Source organism: Mya arenaria, chromosome 6 (genome assembly GCF_026914265.1).
Source record: "Mya arenaria isolate MELC-2E11 chromosome 6, ASM2691426v1".
Classification (NCBI taxonomy): domain Eukaryota; kingdom Metazoa; phylum Mollusca; class Bivalvia; order Myida; family Myidae; genus Mya; species Mya arenaria.
Window position 1 is genome coordinate 30,501,582 of NC_069127.1, and position 19,622 is coordinate 30,521,203.

Below are 19,622 nucleotides of genomic sequence, written 5' to 3' on the forward strand. Positions count from 1 at the left end.
TATAGAGACAAATTCATGTCAGCAATGGCTTGTCAATGAACTGTTTATATAGAGACAAAGGCATGTTCCCCATGGTTGGTCAATGAACTGTTAATATAGAGACACAGGCATGTTCCCCATGGTTGGTCAATGAACTGTTAATATAGAGACACAGGCATGTTCCCCATGATTGGTCAATGAACTGTTAATATAGAGACACAGGCATGTTCCCCATGGTTGGCGAATGAACTGTTTATATAGAGACAAAGGCATATCAACAATGGTTGGTTAACTACTTGTTGTATAGAGACAAAAGCATGTCATCAATGGCTGGTCAATGAACTGTTTATATAGAGACACAGGCATGTTTCACATGGCTGGTCAATGAACTGTTAATAGAAAGCCAAAGGCATGTTCCCCATGGTTGGTCAATAAATTGTTAATATAGAGACAAAGGCATGTTCCCCATGTTTGGTCAATGAACTGTTAATATAGAGACGAAGGCATGTTCCCCATGGTTGGTAAAGTATCTGTTAATATAGAGACAGAGGCATGTTCCCCATGGTTGGTCAATGAACTGTTAATATAGAGACACAGGCATGTCTTTCATGGTTGGTCAAGAAACTGTTAATAAAGGGACAAAGGCATGTTCCCCATGGTTGGTCAATGAACTGTAAATATAGAGACACAGGCATGTTCCCCATGGTTGGTGAATGAACTGATAATATAGAGACAAAGAAATATGTTTAATCAATGAACTGATTGTATTGAGGCATATGCACAATGATTGATCAATGGACTGTTTCATAGAAACCAAGACATGTTGGGCAACTAACTGTTTGTTTACATATTAAGACATGTCATCCAAAGATAGTCAATGAACTGTTTGTACAGAGACAAAGAGGTGTCCTCAATTCTTTTCAACTACCTGTTTGAATATATACCAAGCCATGCCCTAAATGATTGGTCAATGAACTGTGTATATTGAGATCAATTAATGTTCTGTATGGTTGGTCAATGAAGTGTTTGTATATACATCAAGCGATGGTTGGTCAAAGAACTGTTTTTGAGGCATATTCGCAATGTTTGGACAGATACTTATTTTTATTTAGTCCAAATCATGTCTTCAATTGTTGGTCAATGAATTGTTTGCAAGGGACCAAGTCATGTTCTTCAGGGTTATTGGTCACTGAAATGTGTGTATAGAGACGAATAAAAGTCATTTATATTGATGAAATGACTGTTTGTAAGGAGTCCAAGGCATGTATTCCGTGTCGATCAGAAGACTATTTGTATAGAGACCAAAACCTGTCCTCCATGGTTGGTCAATGGACCGTTTATGTAGAGACCAAGGCATGTCCTCTATTTCGATCAATTGGCTGTTTTTATAGAGACTAAGGCATGGTCTCCATGGATGGTCAATTTTCTCTTGTATAGAGAACAAGGCATGTCCTCCATCAATAGTCAAAGAACTGTTTGTATAGAGACTAAGACATGTCAACCATGGTTGGTCAATGAACTGTTTGTATAAAGGCCAAGGCATGGTCTTTAGAGTTGGTCAAATAACTGTTTGAAGGCTGTCCAAGGCATACTCTAAAGTGTTAGTACAGAGTTCAAGACATGTATTAATGAAATGTTTGTCAAGAGTCTAAGGTTTGCACCACTCCTGATATACAATAAAGCATTAGCCCACTGTATTACATATACAGTGTTTCTAATCTGTCAAATGTAAGTCCTTGCAATGTATGTATAACGTCCATTGTATGTCCGTGAGGTGTTTGCACGGTTTCAAAAACCTATTCAGGGACATCACAGAGTACAGTGTTTTCATTCTATGGGTCATCTGTAGTAAGTCATGCAATCTATAACTTGGAGAGTCATGTATGTACTTTGGTCGTCCTTAAAGTGTCCAATTCATAACTGTATGAATTCCAATATATATCCTATGGGCAATCTGTAAATAATCCAATTCATAATTGTACAAAGTCAAATGTAGGTCATATGTGTTGTTTCGTTAAGCATATGATTTACATATGTATAGCGTCCAATGTATATCCGATGGGCTGTTGGAAAAGTGTCCTATTCATACCTGTATATAGTCTAATCTATGGCCTATGATATGTTTCTAAAGTGTCAAATTCATAACTGAATACAGCCTGTTCTAGTGGTCGTTTTGTAAAAAAAATCAAATTTGTTAACATATGGAGTCCAGTGTCTCTTCTATAGGACGTGTATGAAGAATGCCCGCACACCTTAAAATTGATGTAATAACCGTACAAGGCCAACTAACGACACCACCGCATGGATAGCTAATGATCCAGCATGCCAGCTGTGGAACCACTTAGTATAGTATGGCCCCACATCGTCTGGCGTTCAACCTAACTGCCGTTATTTGCTTGATATTATAAATTCAAACGGCGACTGTTAGAATGTTGAAAATTTTGTCATTAAACCAGTTCCTCATCAATTTCTCTAAATATACATGAACTGACCAACTCCATAAAGTGAAAAATACTTTTTGTTAGTAGGTTTATGTAATCACTGCTTTCACACATAATGACATGATGGTGATCAAAATCGTGTGACTGTATTCAAAATCTTGAACACAATAACTAATATATTATCTGGATTTAAAACTGTCATTTCTTTAAAGATAAAAAGTAACAAGATGTAAATGATATGAATAAAATTTATTTCTGAAAAAGTGGTATATAGCTAACATCCAGATAGTTTTCGTACATGATGGCAAGGAACTTTTCGGTTGTTATTCTAGTATGAAATAAAGTATTTCAGGCACATTGCTCCATGCCTCTCTTAACACAGCCACTGTAGTTTCAAGAAAAACACTTCTTACCATGTAGAAAGAGTTCTGGGTTCAAATCCCAGCGGTGGCAAACTAGAAATGCATTTTGGAGCTTATAAATTGTTGTCAGTTCTTTACAAAACCTGCAAAGAGTCCAAATTTCATTGCAATAATTGAACATATTTTTTTAATGTGTTCTAAATATAACACAGCCCAAATCACACTATTCTTCTATTTACTATTGTTTATCCATTTGTATGCCCCTTAAGGGCAGCATATAGAAATTGGACCCTCCATCTGTCACCGCGGTTTCCGATCACACACTTACGCCCAGGGCCTCAGAATTTGTAGTCAGGTTGGTCATGACCAGCAAAATAATTATATTTACATTAGCTGGTCTGTGTATCAAATGTAAAGGTCGTAATGACTTTGAGCTGAAAATCTGCTTCCGATCAATAACTAAAGAATACTCGGATTCAGAAACTTAACTTGGTCAGCTGGTTGGTCACGATCAGCAAACAACTCATATTGACATTGAGCTCAGTTGGTGAAAGGTTAAGGTCACTAACTGATAAATACATGGGCCGCGGAAACTCATACTTTCTAGGCAGGCTGAACACTTTCAGCGGATGACACATTTTGATAATGGATAGCAGGATTGTATCCTGGCAAACATATCTCTACCATTATGTCAAGTGTTCACATACATACAGATTCAGTATTCCCCAACAATTTCCTTTAAAAGGGCAACAGATACAATTTTACATCATCTCTATTTTCCAGTAACTTATGGTGTTTAAGTATGTTCTTACATTGAAATACAAGGAAATGTTTAACTTTTTTAATTAATCTAAAGACCACATTAAGAGAGATCATGTTTAACACATCATCCAATTTAAATACGATTTGCACTGAAACAATTTTATCGCCCCAAACATTTCTTTTGCCGTTTGTGAAACCAAAAAGCGTATTAGATCAAATACCATCTTATGGCAGTATCATAAAGAAACAAACATGTAAAACTCTATATCTGAAATTCTTAATTGAGTTGTTGGCATTCAAATTGGAAATGAGCTAGGTCAAATTAGTGTTCCTCCATGGGTTAGCTATATTTGATTTCAAAATCTAAATTCTTCACTAATATTCGGACAAACTGAGATTTTGACCTACTACTTTTCACATTTTCAACACATCTTTATAAGGAAATATTTATAATTTTTATTCCTTGACCTGCCCACATATATTTCAGTATCTGAAAAAAGAACAATACAACCAATCCACAACGAGTTCAATGTGGTAAGGTTTGTCAACAACATTTTCTTGTCTAATTAATATTCTAATGTATACACGCCTTTTTTATGAAGACGCTGTTTGCTTTCAGCAAAACATTTTAAGTAACTCACAAACTGATGCATTGATTTACAAGAACATTTCCGTTAGATATACATGTACATCTATTGTGCTCAAACACAATTATTTAGACATGGAACAGCCCCCTGTTTGAACTATAAGACAAATAATAATCTGAAGTGTTTTTGTTTTTCTGTGCTTCTTTTTAATTCAGCTGACCTAAACTAGACACTGTTTCCACAGAAACGTCCAATTTGCGACAATTTGGTAACGTCTGCGTTTGAAAAATTCAGTAACTATTTGTTTTCATTTGTTAGTTTCTTGAAGAAAGAAAAACATATTTACTGTTGTTCAAGAATATTGAATATAACTTATGCAACTGCATCTGGTCATTTACATTTGGCAATATCTTTGTTTAATATTTCACAGTTAACTACTTCCTATTATTGAATTTCTTCTACTTATTGAAGATCAGGTCAATGAAATACAGGTAATGAATTTTGACCAAAAACGATTTTTAGTTTAATGTTTATGTTTCTCTGATCCCGATTAATCAAATAGTATATCCATGCAAGTGCTTGAATTTAATGATTTTCTGTGCAATGTAAATTTCGAAAAGAATATTGTTTTTTTTTGTCTGTACATTTGCTAACTCCCATTTAAGAAAGTTCACGAACAGGCACAGCTCCTACAAAATACGACTATTCAGCTGATATTTACAAACTCAATTCACATATACGCTGGTAAGTCTTTGCATCTTGTTTTTAAAAAAACATGGTATAAAACATTATGAACATGACTTCTTATTGTTTGATAACTGACCATGATAGAAGCGGCTTGGAAGACCGGTAGAAATAGGGGTCGATGGGAGTATTTACAACGGATGGACAGTCTCCGGTGCAATGACCTGGCTGTGGGTTATTTGTTCCTTAAAAGGTAAGTGTACATGTGTACTTTTAGACAAAGGGTAAGCTATGTGTCCACTCAAAATGTAATCTGTTCATAGTAAAAACTTTTTTTTCATGTAAAGCATCAAATGTTACATTGTTATGTGTAATAATTGGAAGTTGTTTCAAACAAATCTCCTTACAGCACTTGGCAATGATGCATTGTAATTGCATAACATTGACTTACTCCAAGACTATTTTGGGTTTAACTTTTTAGGTGTCTATTTACTGATCGTGAGTAAGACTTCATGTGTTTACATCAAAGCAATTTATATTGACCTGGACAAACTGTTGGATGTAATTTATACAAGTATTTATATAAGTTTATTAGTTTGATCGAGTGGCTACATCTTTTTCAACAGCAGCAACTTCCGAAGTACCTCCTTCTTTCTATCCCAGGAAAACCGACATTAAAGGACAAAAGCCTCTTAGAGACAGCAAATAAAACAACACGATCTCTCCGTCAGTTTGTCTGTAGTTACGTGTTTATTCCAATTAAATATATATTTGCATAAATGTTCTCTACAGGATGAATGTCCGATCACATGAAGTGATATCTTTAGAAACTATCTAGAACTTCAACCATTCCATCGCTTCCATTTTTCTTCACCCTTTTCATGGACCAGTTACCCTCGACTTTTCAAACATAACATGTGTATTGTTTGTGGAAATTGTTTACATGCATGATTAAATTTCACATGTTTACTAGGTTTCTATTCATAAAACATCTGAAGTTATTTCCTAACTAAATGCTTTTTGATTATTAAAACAAATTCTATTAACCTATTAAACACCATGAACAAGTATCTTACACCCACGTGTGTACTTTACATGTAGTATAATTAGCTCCAAATTAGGAAGATGACTTTAGTTGTAATATTAACATGTTGTGAACAGATACAAACACTGCCTTTTGAAATAAGCTTTTTGATTTAATTTCAAATCTCTAATACTGTGAAAGTTTTATGGACGTCAAAATTCTTGGTGTTATTCATTGAAAACACATAGTGACATGCAGCGTTTCTTATAAAATCTTTGGCAGTTGTCAACTGTGTGTGTATTTACTTAAATAGCACAACATATTAATTTCAGAAGGTCAAGAACATGATAATTGGGAGAGTCAAACACTGTTGGACCTATGTCTGTAATATCTATGTTCAAAGAGAGTTAATATCATTACTGACATCGTTGGGTTTTTATTGATACATGCCCATGGCACATGTTGTAACGCGATGTGCTCATTTTATACATGTGTAAAAAATAAGCAAATAAGCCCTGTTTAGGGTCACAATGCAAGGGCCTAAATGAATATGAACTATAAACCCAAACATAATAACAGTGCATACGAAACTCAAACACAAAAAAACAAACTTACACCACATACACAAATACAAATACCACAAACAAACCATACACTCATCAAAATTGCTTTACAGTTAAATGATAGGATTACCGCCTTGAAACTGTCAGTGAAACAAGAGTTCACTGGAACTCGGGTCTAATGCGGGCTTAAAATATTTAGCATGGCCATAACTCCACCCTTGTTCCATCATTAATCAATAATTACTAATAAATCAAAATATATAAGCCTTTTTAGAGCTCGGATGAACTTGAAATCAATGAAGATTAACACACAAAAAGGATAAACTGATAAATAAATTTTAAGTACTCGACGACCGGAAACCATCATTACTTGTAAACGAAGGAATCGAGTCGGGGAAACAGTGCTAGCTCTTAAGATGTTCAAACTACATTAATAGAAATTTATCATTAGGGTGTCTAGATTCACCCAAACGTGTGTATACAACAGTGTCTGTTTTTCTCATTCAATTAATTACAAATTGATTTAAAATATTGATCTGACATCAAACACAATTGACCATTGTTATGTTTCTTCGTGTTATCATAGATAATTTGTCGGAGTACCAGTCTCAAAATTTTGTGTGTTTTTTAATCGTCTTGAAATGGAACATATTTGATTAAACAAAATGTCGAATCTTTGTTAATATGCCAACGCGTTTCCTTGGACAATAATTAATTTCATAAATGTTTCACGCTGGATGAAGATGAAGTATTTTCTGGTATCTATGAATATACTTTTTTCCATTGTATGATTATAATGTTGTCCGTACCTGTGCTGTTATTGTTGCCGGACATCATTTACTGTTCAGCAATAGGAGATGGCGTAATGAAGTTGCTGAGGCATTTCTTGCCAGGTGTCGGTTTTCTGGTATTGTTGTGGAAATAAAATACATAAGAAATGTATACGACATACGACACTTATGCAATCGTAATTGCCATTATAATCAGGCATCAAAGAAGCACCTGTATGTTCAATGTTTATATTATTGGTTGTTCATTACTGTCGTTGTTAATCTGATACAGAAACATGATTGGACAACATAAGCAAATCTAACTATTTTAATACCTCCCACATGTATTCAGTGATAACATAATTATAATGAAAATGCAATTAAAATTGTTTTATGTACTTAAATAACAGTCATAGTGAAAACATTCAAGTGTAAGTTTAAACCGAGATATCTAATCAATTCCATTTTTAACCTGTAGCGAATGTAATTGTAAATACATTAAACATTTAGTCTCCTTGAATGACAATGACGCATCGTGAAATCAAGTGCGAACTTATCTATCAAGCAGAACATTTAAGTAACAAGGACACAATTCTTTTTAAAAAGATAATCGGCGCATCTGATTTCAGGAGAGAAATAAATAATAATAATGCAGTTGTTGTAGTTGTCATTGTTGTTGCTGCTGTTTTGTGTTGTTTTTTGCAAATCCTTAAAAAATGCAAGAACTAATGCACTTATTATTTTAAGATATACATACATGACGTGGATGACGTTTCTGAACGCCTGACCTCTACCCTTAACGATTGGGCTGGGGCAGGTCTACCAGATTGTATGTTCATAGTAAGTAATAAATAGCTTTATACATGCTTAACTTGATTTTAAATACAACATGTTAATGGAAAATGTATAGACATGACAGGGTGTACAGGCCGAATAAGAAATCGACGTCGTTGTTGCGTTTTCAATATATTTTAAATGGAATTGGCGATAGGTGTTCACGAAAAACTGTGCCATATTCCTTGAAATAAAATCACTCTTTGTAAAGAAATTTTGATTACAGATTAAAGTTTATATCCAATTTAGACTATCTAAATTTTCAGATCTAAACATAAATTTAAGACGTAATTCAAATCCTGATACTTGTGTATTAGCTATAGATTTTGAATAGGATAGATTTAGTCAAGATACATGTTTTTTCGACTTATAAGACAGACAAATACAATTCTACCGCAAACATACACATTGTGTCTCTTTCTCATTAGAAAACGGACACACCATGGGCCGAAGAATAATTATAAAGAAATATTGTCAAAGCATATATTACACATGTAAGTATCAGAAAAAACGCGCACAAAATTGATTGCAAATGTGTGTATCAAAAAAGCGGACATACTATTGTTATATATTGGTATAAAATTATACACGAGTATATATATGTTAAGGTTTAAACTTTTCTTATTGATTCATGACTTCACAAACAGTTTTCTGATGTGTTGGTTGGTATTATCATTTTATTATTTTCATTAGCAGTGAAATGTTATAACTTAAATGTTCTTTTTATGTTTTTTTTGGATAAAATTTAAGGCCCGTAAAACACAAGCGGTTATTTAAGCACAGAACTCATTCCGCGGAGGAATATCAAATCACTTCACGTTAATGTAAAGCTCTATGGATGGTTATTTTGCTCGGACATTTTCATCATAAAAGTTAAAAGCACCTTGAAAATGACTATGAAAAACTTTGGTAAACATATCAAATTGGGTATAAGAGCCTTAACTTGATTTAGACAGGAACCTTCATATTTAAAAGAGACCACCGGCTATTTAACAGAATTAACCATTATTTATTGTAAGAACCCCAATTAGAACAACCTATTTGTGTTCCAGCTTCACCATGACAGCTTTAAGCGCATGTGAAACATGTCTTATTATAAACAATAGGGCATATACTTCCCGGTCGTGTCTCGGTTTCTCCTTTATTGTTTTGAATTCATTTACTGTAGACATTCATTGAATGAAATCGGAAGCTCCCATGCTGACTATGGTGGCAGTAATATATTTCCTTGTAAGTTTAAGAATACAAATCAATGGTCATATACTTTTTTAAACCAAGACATTGTCCTTCCAAGACGCTGAGATCATTTTCAATAAAGAAAATACATACACATGTATTTCAACACTTCCGAGTTTTATGAATTAACACGCACGTGGTCAACAATTTTGTAAATGTGCAAACGAAACCAACGTTAGGTAGTTGCCATTAAGTGCACTTGAAATTAACAGAAACTCTACCAAACCATTATAGTTATATCGCAATACATAGTTGAGAGCGTTTTATAAAACAAATGTCGACAGTATAGAAACAAAATGTAGTAACCTTCATTTTCTAATTCTTCAACACCACCTCTATTTTATTTATTATTTGTAATTGGATGTTATTCAAAAATAAGAATCAACACCAAGAAACCAAGCTCCATGGCTTTCAAGGGTCTACCTAGGCTTTAACACATTTAAGTACTGTTAATACATGAAATAAGATAAAATTATTTTGAAGATTTTAAATTTACTGTCCGTATTTCAGAATTTTCATGTTGTGATACATTTTAAGGAACTGGTTAATGTTAGTATTAAAACTAATGCAAATGTACATTACAAATTAAGAAAATGAGATGTTTAGCTTTTGCTCTGCCAAAAGTAAATTGGACTTACTAGCAAAATAGACGTTCATTCATCCAATTTTGATATAATTTGCACACACAAAAAAATCTATTTACCAAAGCCTTCATTCTATCGTATGTGAAATACACAAATAGAATTGATATATATCAAATATTATCTGTTGGCAATATCATGAAAATTTAAAGGGAAAAGTCAACAACAAAGAAACGAAGTATATATTTTAGCACTGAAGGCAACGTAATACTGGTATCTTTAAACTGATGCACATGATGCAAAAACGCAAAATACCACGTATTAGTGATCTAAATTTTCAGGAAAATAATATTTATTGCAAATGCACAGAAGATAATGGATTGAGTTATTGTCATCATTTCATACACGTCCATATGTTATACACATCAGTACAAACGCATCCATATGTTTTACACATACGTGCATACATTGCCATATGTTCTACACATCAGTGCATACATGTTCATATGTTATACACATCAGTGCATTTACGTTCATGCGTTTTACACACTAGTTTATTTGCAGTACACATCTGAAGATAAAGATGCATGTGTTTTACACATCAGTACATACACAAACAATTTTGTCTTTACCTTAAAAAATGTTTGAAATAATTGAAAATGGAAATTAATGGTCCCTTTCTTCTTCTGAAACATAATCTCGCTGCCATCTTTTAACACTGAAGGTTCCAGTCGTTTCGTCATCATAAGCAATATGATTGTTCCTCATTCCTCATTCGGAAAGGAAGAAGGGATACGTAATAAACTTATCACCCATGTCTTAGTCATTGTTTTGTATGTTGGTTGCTGATTATACAATGCTATTTCAGAGTAGTAGTGTATGGTCGGATACCCGGGCGCTGAGAAGGAAATTGCGGGTACCTGGGTATTATGTTAGATCCCGATTCATGACCAGTACAGCAGTGCCATTTAATGTTTGGTTATTTTAGGTATTTTATATCAGTCTTATCACATTCTGCTTGCTTGAGTGATATAATAAGGTGTTTCCATTCAATGTACATTTTCACAGATGACATTCTACTACTTTTTTGACTGAGCTCCGAGTAAAAAAACAGCATTTCGGTTTTTTTACGTTAACAAAATCAAACTAATACACGCTGGAAAATTTTCGATCGGTTACCCTATTCCAACGTTTCTACCCGTCCACGTCTTATCTAGAATGTGCCTATTTAGTTTATTGAACGCAGGACCAAGTTTTCCGAAGCTGTTTTTCAAACCGTGCTAACTTCAACTATTTCATCGTAGGCTGTAGATTCCTCGACCTGCGTCGCTTCATTCCCAAGTCGCTCGTCTGTTATGGCCGTGATGTACATATCGTTCAGTGACGTTCCGTTGTTGGTCCCTGATCGGTTGTTAGAATGAAGTTTGTATAGAGACCAGACCATGAGCAGTGCTAACATAATACCAATAGGTACCGAAATTAAACATATAATGAGAAAAGGATGCCTAATGTTTGTGTTTAAACCATCCTTTGTCTCAGATCTTGATAAGTTATATATGTCGTCTATATCATTTGTACAAATGAATGCATTTTCATTCGAACAATTTTCTGTTTCCAGATAAACGGTTCCATTGTATTTTGTAATTGATAAACATGGCCAAGTTATACTGTCCTCATTTTCTTTATTATCCTCAATAACTTTGAAAGCACGAAAACTTCCTAGCATAACTGAAGAATTTAAAGATAATGATATGCCCGAGTCAATTGGTAGAAGAGTTCCATTATAAAGCCAGCAATATTGATAGTGTTCAAGGAATGTAGCCGTGTCGTTATTAACACAAAATGTTCCATTTGCAAGCATAGTTGAACACTCGTTACTAAGAGCGCTATCAACACGCTGTGTACATATGCTGTATAACGTTGACATACACTTAGTGTTAAAATACGATGCTTTTCCACTTTCCTGATACGAAACTCCGAGGCAGTTAAAATTTGGAGATTTTGAATGAACATCAAACTGCAGGTTTCCCATCAATCTGAAAACGATTACCCCCATATGGTTGTCCAAGAAGTCGTTTTCTAGGCATTCCGGTGTATGTGGAAATCTAAATGAATCAGACATGCAGAAACACGAATCTTTGTAAATCCCAAGGAATCCCGTCGAGTGTAAAATCTGATCACAGAACACACTGCATTCGTAAAGGATGTTCATATAAAATGTCCTATTTTTTATGAAACTGTTTTTGTCCTTGTTGCTAAATCTCATGCAAGTATGGAGAGCTACATACGGTCCTGTCTGAGCCTGCCCATGTACCCATACGGATTCGTCCTCCACTAACATACCGGTGTTAACACCAAGTTCACATGTGTTTTGCATTAATCCAATAAATGTTAACAGTGTATGTGTAAAAAGACCTCCCCGATTCTGGCAACTCACTTTTGCATCAGTGTAGTTGCTTAAATATTCTTTTTCCCCTTGCGCAATAATAAATACACACAACTTAATCACTAAAACTAGCATTTTACTTCGCTTAACGAACATAATCATGGTTATCTCCTTTAATAAAACTTGACAAAATAAAACAATCAGCAAGTAACTGTTATATGTGGGCACTGAAAAAAGTATTGCGGTGAAATTATTTCACAATGCTAGGATACTTCGTCAGAAGCACTTGCTCCTTTGTTTCCCTACATGCTTGTTATATGCAAATAACTCAAGTCACTCCTGCATCATTTCCGTGTGGATTGTTTAAGAGATGTAGTTGCTCAACAACCATATTTAATTTATGCACGGCGAGATCTTATTTTGCAAGTATGAGACCAGTTGTTGCAGTCGCTCACATTAGCAAACTTTTTCGTTTCGTTTCCTTTTTCATTGCTGGGAAAACACCGCAATCGAGGAAAAAATCGCAATCGGTAGCCACAGAAACCCTTTGACATATTTAATAACAATTGGTTTAGAACGATTATTTCGCATATTTAAGATACGCATTGTCGTTTCCTTGTTTAATCTTTAGGGAAAATTATCCCAATTCGGAACTTACTATTCAGTGTAACATGTGTTTTAACGTATGACTTTGAATAAAGTATGGTTATAATGATATATAGGAGTTTCATTTATCAGTCTGTCACGTGATACAGGTGTAAACAGGTGTAAGTTTTCCCGTCTGAAAACTTGAACAAATAAGTAAAACTTTTGAAGGAGTTTTGCATAGTAGTTTCCAAACCAACTAGACTTTGCCATGGCTCTGATTATCAACGGATAGGATTATAGTCTTGGTCAAGGCTTTTGCCTCTCAGCAACGCAATCAAGGTTGAACACAACGTGGAGCTTGGTTGGCCCTCTTATAAAAGGCGCACACTAAAGGTGTTTTTTTTTAATTAAATGCATAATTAAATTTTACTCCTTTGACTTAAATGATCAAAACAAACAAAAAACATTTGAATTGCGTAGAGATAACAAATAATAATAACGATATGTTGACGCTTTTGAAATGGAAGTTTGTGGCCCCGTAGCTATTAACTAAACATTTTACGGCATAGACCTATAATAAGTGCCTTTGAAAAATAATTTCGACATGTAAACTTCCATAACAACATGTGGACTGTCATTTAAATGGTCCTATCAAATTTGACACTCATCAGAAAGTTCTTTAAAAAGCGGAATCATAAATGCTGCAGTCAACTGATTAATTTGACAACAAAATGTTTTTGAAAGATGCAATTGTTAGATAAAACTGTGCAAAACAAAGATGTTGGACCTGAAACAGTATATTTGTCATTAGATAAATGCGTGTGCCGTAGTTCGTTTCTTTATGAGGCCCATAGTCATACATATTAGTTTGACTTTAAATTCAGTAGGAATGCCCAACCCAATGTGTTCTTATACTTAACATTGTGAGTCAGATGGACCTGCGCTCAAAAATATCTTGGAATTAATTTACTCTGATATAGTACATACGTACAGCGCTTGTTTATCAAGAAGTGCGCCAACATTAAGTATGAGGAAATTAGGTCCACCTGCATTTGTCAAATGTCTAGAAGAGCTCCTGTTGTAACGGAGCATTTGGCTTTCCGCCATGGGCAGCTTCGTGATTCAAAACGAAAATTTTGCTGATTTAAATTTGAGGTGTATTAGTAGGCAAGTTAAACAGCAAAACACATTTATAGCAAGATATTTTATATCGCTGAAATATGTCAATAAAACACGCACAAGTGGCAGCCTACTTGAATGAATATGCTATGAAGCAATCACAATGAGATTAACCGATTGTTTATACCATTTGTGGTGGTTAAGTTGAATCATGAATGGTACTTTCATTGCCGTGTTTTGTTTCTTATCACTGTGAATAAAACACTTCTCATGAATAGGAAATGGACGATGACTAAGCATCATTTAACCATTCGGGATACATAATTAATAAAATGTTATTAAATTTCATTTATTAGTTTATAATTGAAAATATTTTGGACTCGGCTAAGCTTTAGCAGATGTGGCAATTATAAGGGTCATTTATTATACGCCTATCAAATTCATTTTCCATATCCAACAGTGAAAATACAGCACGACGTATTAAAATATCCGTATCACCATACTGTCGTTTTCTGATTCAGTATTATGCGATTACTGTGTTTAATCACGGAACTATTTTCGTGTTGCTAAAAATAGCTTTACCAAAAGAACCATGAGGATAAGCACAAAGCAGAGAACACTTCTATCTAGACAGCTACTTCAGTGAACTAGTTGCTTGCGATTCCAAAGTACATAAATTGTTACATTATCCATGTTTATTATCATGAATATGAGCAGCTCGCCAGTACAAGGAAAAAGGCAAATTCGAGTCATCGATAGAAATAGCGATTGACTCACGAACTTCCCTCAATTCTGCATTTAAAGATCGTCAAAAATCCAACGAATATTAACTTTGTTAAAAATGGCCGCGTTACGTCTACAGGAAATGACGATTAGTGTATGCTCGTAAAATAAGTTCCGTTTTGTTGATTTTATTTTTTGTGCTGTGACATCTGATAATTGTTTTCGTATTAGCAGTTTGTTAATTTCTTATATTGTTCAATAAAAATAATTCTGTTACTTCTGACTTCGTTTCGCTGTATTAGCCTCCCTTGACTACATTACACAACACTACGTAACTCACTCGAATTCATAAGCGCATTTAACAGATGGCGGTAAATTTAAATCAAATTGAAACCGAAAAATAAAAGGAATAAATAAATATGCAGGTATATAATAAATGAAATATTGCGATTATACGATTTTCTGATGACCTGCATCACGTCTCGTTCGGTGAGTAAACGTGTATATGTGTTTACACACCGAACTCGACGTAATACAGGTCACCAGAAAAGCGTCCTATCATATAATCCCATATTTAAACCAAATAAATTTCAATTCTGAGGGAGGGGTGCATGTCAAAAGACTGCGTCCCAAAGTTACGCCCCCTCTCACGTCATATCCTGGAGCCGCCCCTGAAAATCTTAAAATTAGAAACATTGAACATTTTTACGTTGTACAGTGCACATTTCATCTGCAAGTTGTATATGTGAAGTGTACGTCTTGTAATTACTTATATAAATTAGGAATTCGTATCTTAATTTAAATGCACACGAAAACAACAACAAATTATGTCGGACTTAGACTTACGTTGTCTGTAAAATGAAACTGTTAAATCTACGGAGCATTCTGTAAATAGAACCTATAGTACCGAAGTAATTCAAGCAATTCTTTTTAAATCAAAATGGGCACATCAATAACTACATTATTAATCAACAAATGAAGGAATAATGCATGAATGGATTGAAGAATGATGTGCAAATTATGTGTCGCATCAGTTTACATTTAAAGCCAGAAAGCACTAAATAATGCCTTAAATTCTAACTTTATTTGTTAATCATATGTGCATCATATACATTCAAATTAACATGCAGTCGAAGTATACAATTTATTGGCAGACAATGCATTCAAACCAAAAAAGCGTCGCGCAATCCATAAGTATTGAAATTGAAGTTATTTCAACGAAAAACAATGTATGCCGGTAGTTTTATCTCAGCATGCGAAAGACACATGTTCGATTGTTTAAATGTTAATGGTATGCGTGTGGTATTGCGACGATATTAGTTGTGTTGTAACGTTATGCGAGGACATCTTATGTTTGGGGAAAGGCTAGCAGATATCAAAATGGAAAAAGGTTTCTGCTAAAAATCGTTAATGGACTGTAAGTGATGTACTTTTCTGTGCGGAAAGCTTACGTGCGATACATATAACGCTTTCTTTTGTATTCCGTAGGATGAAGGTCAAGGAAGCTCTTACCAAAACTAAAATTATGTTTTCTATTTGGTATATTCCAAATTCAAAATGATGTTGTATTTTGGGGTTGCATTTAGGGTTCAGTGAAGTTAATGTCAAAGGCATGTATAAGAGAGATGCGGAGACTAGTTCTAGAACACTATAAAAGATGTATATAAATGTGTGATTATGGCCAACGTCAAACATAACCTGAAAATGGATAAGGACAACTGACAGAAACATTGACAGTAACTTTAGTTAAGAATGATGGGCATTGATTAAACTTTAACCAAAGAAAATGGAAATAGTATTTGAGGTTGGTAAGAACAAATTGAAGTTCGCTGCTTATATGTTGATTATTGCCAATGTACCTGTTTTAACAGAATATAAATACGAGTATATACTATATATTTTCTAACGTGTATTAAGAAATGAAAGATGTATTTTCAAGATATAATAAATATACGAGCTTGCGGGAGGTTACTTGTCCGACTCAAAGAATATGTTTGGTTTGTTTAACAACCGCTTTGGTCGAATTTAATATAATATATTATTTTAGAATAATTTTGAAAGATTGTTAAGACATTGTGTCTAAAAACGATTTCAAATTGGAAAGCTTTCACCAATAAAGGAGGGGCGGCCCAGGCGAGTCTTAAACTGTGGCGATAAGGTCCGATTTAAAAATTCCCCCCTTGCAGTGAATGACTATGTGAAGGAAGGTCCTTAATATGTGATACTGTTTGCTTGAATTATCTTCCATAACAGGTCCCCGGAACTACATCATCATGCTTTTGTTGGCTCGGTGGAGTTGTCGTCCCTTGATCTCGGCGAACCGGAAGTGGATATCTGTACTCGCTGTAAAACACTCCGCGTACCAGGTATAACAATTGGATCACATATAACTCTTACCTGTACCGTTTTTCAAATGGTATCTAGACCACTAAGTTGACAAAACACGTCATAATACTGAATAGATAATTGTATAGAGCATAGTTTCATTTAACTCTAAGCTTACCGCCAATGAGTTTCACATGATTAAAGCAAGGACATTTCGATTAACATTTGCTATTCAAACTTTTTCAAGAATGTTAACAATGCCCATACATTTGGATTCGTTTGAGTGTGAAGCATAACTTAAAGACATAAACAGCAATAATTTGGAAATATATCAAATGTTTACATGTAGGTAAATATGACCTTTAATCAATAAATTGTTTAGACATAAAACAGTATTCATAAAGATGTATTATGTTTGTAAATAATACTATTGTTCATCGTAACTTATATATATATATATAAGTTACGATGAACAATAGTATTATTTACAAACATAATACATATACTTATTTCTTTCATGCTTTTCGATGAAATATGGGGTTTTATCAGTGAAATAAAAACAGTGAAAATATCAATTTGATATATTCACTGTAAAATAAGGATTGAAAATATCAACTTTCGGAAATACTTTTAAAATCCTTTGTTGCTACTTCCCCTTGATCAAAACAGAACACTTCTCTTTGAACCAGAAAATGTTGGCAAAATGGAAATGAACAACTTACCGTTTATTACCGGTTATCCCGTTTTTCTTGATCTTGAAGCTGAATGTTCAAACATTTGCTTTCATACCAAACAAATTACAGACTAAATCAACTGTTGAAACATCAATATAATTTTATATCTTCGTTTAAATGTATTTTGAACTGTTTGTTGTTGTTAAAACGAGCTTCCCGGAAAATTCACACCACAATTTACAGATAAACTGGTATTTTTTTACCCCACCCACGCCTCAAAATTTGTCAACAAACTAGCGTGGAATTTACTCTTTAATTACCTGAAAAACAAACCTGTTTTCAAGCGAAACAGACTGATCTCTGACAATAAGATGACTAAATATTCATGTACCATGAAACACAGTCTGAAACTAAGAAAAAAATGTTTAAAATCCAATGATTTTCCGCATTTGTTTTGCTAACACATTTGACCTTCCAAAATTCCATTCATTAAAAGGCGGCGTAGTAATTTGGTTATGTTTTCATGCGCCGCTTAAAAAAGTGTTTTCGTTATTTTTTTTTTGATCATATGTGCACTCACAAAACTTCATTGATTACTGTTCATAAAAGCTTTGCACTTAAAAAACGAGCGAATAATTAACTATAAGAATAAATAGCGGAATTTTTTTTTTTCTAAACAAACCGAATATAGAAATGTGGACAGCTTTAATTTTGCGTGAGGGGCGCCCCACGGGTAGCGACGTAAATTACACCCATTTCAAAAAAGGAGGTAATTAAGAAATAAAATTTAAAAAAAACTAATATAACTCAGAAAATAAGCATAAAAGAAACAGAAAATTTGTTTATTTCAATGAAAGATCGTATTTTATTTCACTCATGATCATAGAAAAATTTCATGTTCACTCGTGGCTTCGCCACTCGTGAAAATATGTTTCCTATTACACTCATGAAATAAAATAGTATTACGATCTTACACTGAAATAAACAAATATCCTCTATTTATTCAACATCGCGCATGGTTTTACAATTGCAATAACCGATTGAATTAAAGTATACACTCGAACTTTCTTGGCTTGATTCCATCGTTGTCTCGAGCTGGATGTTCCGGACCGATTTCTTTTAAGTGAGGGTAAATATAGAATTTTCCGAGACGCGAGATATTTTCGCCGGTCCCATTGGTTCATCACTCTGGGTAATATGTTTAAGATATGTTCCTTGGTTTTTAAAGACAAACACATGTTTGTTGGCACCGAACGCGGTGCTTTTTTCGTATTTTATGAAGATGAATAAATATATCAAGTAAGTTCTCACGTGTTACAGCCTGAAGTGTACCTTGAGATATCCCACTGTATCGACAATGTGACGTTCCATCTCATATACCGCACGGAGACGGACAAGGAGACACAACAACCCAGGCTTTCTGTTAATTTAAATTTGTCCGAATATCAAATTGCAATGGATGTTGAGGCATACTTTGTTTTTAAGTGCAATAAAGAAGAAAAATCGAAGATTGGTTAATGAACAAAAGAGCTTTTTGTACTGTGGAGGTATTCATTAATCATTATAAAAAAAGTCTTAGCGATTTCTTAAAACGTTAATAGTCAGTTTTAAAAGAACAGTACAAGTGTTTTGAAGAAAAGTAAAATAGTTTAGATATGATTAAATTCTTTTATCAAAGTTGCGTGAGAAACATAACTTAAGAAAATATGTCAAATGTTTTCTGCATACCGACCCAGATTTGTACAAAAAAACGATACAGTGTGAGGTCGTTAATTGTCTCATAATTGTGGCTGATATCGGTATCAAAAATAAAAAGCTGAATTCCTTACATAAATATAAGATAGGGGCCTTTAGCTCATTTATTTTTGTATGTCAACCATCGGATAGTGTATGTTCCACGACAGATGGCATCCTTTCGGGATTGGGTTTCAACGTTTGTGTAATGGAGATTGGGAACGCCAGCTCGAGCTTGCAGTCTGGCACC

At 34.1% G+C, this 19,622-nt stretch overlaps 1 pseudogene; it reads left to right on the forward strand.

The window, feature by feature from the left end:
* Positions 1-4,955: 4,955 nt before the first annotated feature.
* Positions 4,956-19,622, forward strand: part of LOC128237701 (copine-9-like) — a 47,919-nt pseudogene continuing 33,252 nt past the window's right edge.